The sequence below is a fragment of the Macaca nemestrina genome, chromosome 12 (genome assembly GCF_043159975.1).
Source record: "Macaca nemestrina isolate mMacNem1 chromosome 12, mMacNem.hap1, whole genome shotgun sequence".
Lineage (NCBI taxonomy): Eukaryota > Metazoa > Chordata > Mammalia > Primates > Cercopithecidae > Macaca > Macaca nemestrina.
In genome coordinates, this window is record NC_092136.1 from 94,184,841 (window position 1) to 94,187,655 (window position 2,815).

Here is a 2,815-nt window from a genome sequence, read left to right on the forward strand (position 1 = left end):
ACTTGATACATTGATACCTTTGTGACCAAGATGCATTAAAACAAAATAAAGAATCAAAAGATAGAAGAACACTGGATGATAGATAGACATACAGATAGATAAATAGGTAAAATAAAACCTATGAAAGTCTAATTTTTTAAAGTCACAGAAATGAACAATTTACAAAGTAACAACAACAAAAATAACAAGATCTCACTCTGTCACCCAGGCCCCATCTCAAAACAACAAAACAAAAACAAACAAACAAACAAAACAACAAGAGCTAATATAATGCTTATGATATGCCAGGTGCTATTCTGGGCACTTTTTATAAACTGACTTTTCAGCTCAAAACAATATTATGAGGTAGGTACAAGAAAGAGCTACTAATTCAAACATAAAAAATTATTTAAATTCTCTACATTTTCAATATCGTATCAGCAAAGACTTTAAAATGCTAGTGCTCACTGCCTGGAGAGTTTTGATATTGTCATTCTTAAACAGTGCTGATAGGAATATAAATTATTTCCAAACACATGAAGAATTTTTAAAAAGTTGACTTGTTAATAGCACTTCTAGAAATCCTCAAAATCCAGGCAAATCTATCTTGTAAGCAAATATTTGCATACAAAAATGATTATCATGGTTTTACTTACAATAAAAAACTGGAAAGAACTAAATGGTCAACTCTAGGTAAATGATTGAATACATTATGGTATATTTATATGTAACATTAAAAATTACATTGAAAAATATGCACAATCAAAACAGGATGAAAATATGAACATGGCCTAATATTAAGAGCTTCTTCCAATGACCCCAAGGTAATTCAGGAAACCATAGACTCCAGGTTCAAGAAGAATTTAGTGAAGAGACATCACTAAAAATGGTGGGGTAAGGACAATGATCCCCAACATGATTCATTAAATCTTCTTGTGGACTCTAAGGACCTTTCCATGTACCCCCAAGGTGATTCATGAAATTATAGAATCCAGGTTCAAAAACACTGGTGGATAGATGTCACCAAAAATGGTGGAATAGGGAGCCCTAAGGATCTGTTCCTCCACTGAAGCAAACGTTAAGCTAGTGAAAGCTGTTAAACTATTTTGGAATGTGAGAATCTAATAAGAAAAACCTTACAACAACCAGGAGAGTGCTTAATAAAGAGGAGACTTCTAAAGTTCAGTAAAAAATTGTGCGGCATTTTTGCTTATCAACCTATCACCCCCTATACCCTAGCTTGGTGGTGGCCATGGGAATGGTGGCCATGTTCCTGGTGGTTTAGTTGCTAGTGCCAGAAAGATCAATAAAGACCTTGTCATCAATAAATTGTGTTGTGCATTTTAATCTTTTTGGTAGTTCCTTGAGAGGCTGGCTTAGACAACTGCCTTTGTTTTGCCCCACTTTGAATTCTCTCATGACTGGAGGCCTCCTGGACAGCATTTGTCAAAAGCACATAAGCACATTATACAATGGATAGCCACCTGGAGAAAGAGGTGGAGAATGGGACAAGCAGCAGACAGACCAAAAATTCTGGGAACGAGTAGCCTGAGGATCAAGATAAATGGGGAAATAAGGACTCCGAAGGACTCCTGAATATATCAAGGAATCCAGAGAGCCATGTGCATGCTCTGAATAAATGTTCAGACAGATCTGGGATGATTCGGTGCTTGCATCTCTGGTTGATCTTTGGGCCCTACAGAAGCAGGAGGATAGGGTTAAGACAGGGTTGTAGGTGATTTGGCTAAGCATTGAATGCTCCAACTAAAAAATAATCTGCAAAGACTGCAGATGTCACTAAGTATTTTTCATTTTATTTTTGGTTCCAAGCATGTAAGTAAGTATCTCTCAGGTGATTGGCTAACTGCTGAGACATAACAGTGACCATACATAACAAGAAATACAATCTTTGCCAAATTCTTAGGAAAAGTTACTAAGCAAATGGATGGCTGCAGCCCAAAACAAACAACAGTAGCCAATTATTGGAAAGGGGGATAATCTGATTTCCAGAGTTACAAACATGCAAAAAATTATGAACATGCAAAGAAACAGAAAAGTAGGACCCATTCACAGGAAGAACAAGAGACATTGCCAGAAGCTTTCTCTGAGGATGCTCAGACATTGAACTTCGCAGCTGTCTTAAAGATGTTCAAATAACTAGGGGAAACTATGGAAAAGAACTAAAGAAAACCAGGAAAATGATGTCTCAACAGAGAATATCGACAGACAGAAAGTATAAGAAGAAACCAAATAGAAATTCTGGAAGTGAAAAGCATAATAACTACTTTTGTCAAATACGCTAGAGGAGTTCAACAGAAAATTTGCACAGGCAGAACAAACACTCAGTAACTTGAGGAACGGTTCATTAAAATTATCCAGTATAAGTGGAGAAAAGAAAAAATAATAAAGAAAAGGAGTCCTAGCCAAAGCAATCAGAGAACAAATAAAGGGCATCCAAATCAGTAAGAGGAAGTCAAACTGTCACTGTTCACCAATGATGTGATTGTATACCTAGAAAACCCTAAACACTCATCCATAAAGCTCCTAGTTCTGATAAATGAATTCAGTAAAGTTTCAGGTTACAAAATCAATGAACACAAAAGAGTAGCACTGCTGTACACCAACAATCACCAAGCTGAGAATTAAATCAAGAACTCAATCCCTTTTAAAACAGCTACCAAAACAAAACAAAACAAAACAAAAAAGAAAAGAAAAGGAAGAAAGGAAAAACACCTAGGAATATATATAACCAAGGAAGAAAAAGATCTCTACAAGGAAAACTATGAAACACTGCTGAAAGAAATTATCAATGACACAAACAAATGGAAACACATCC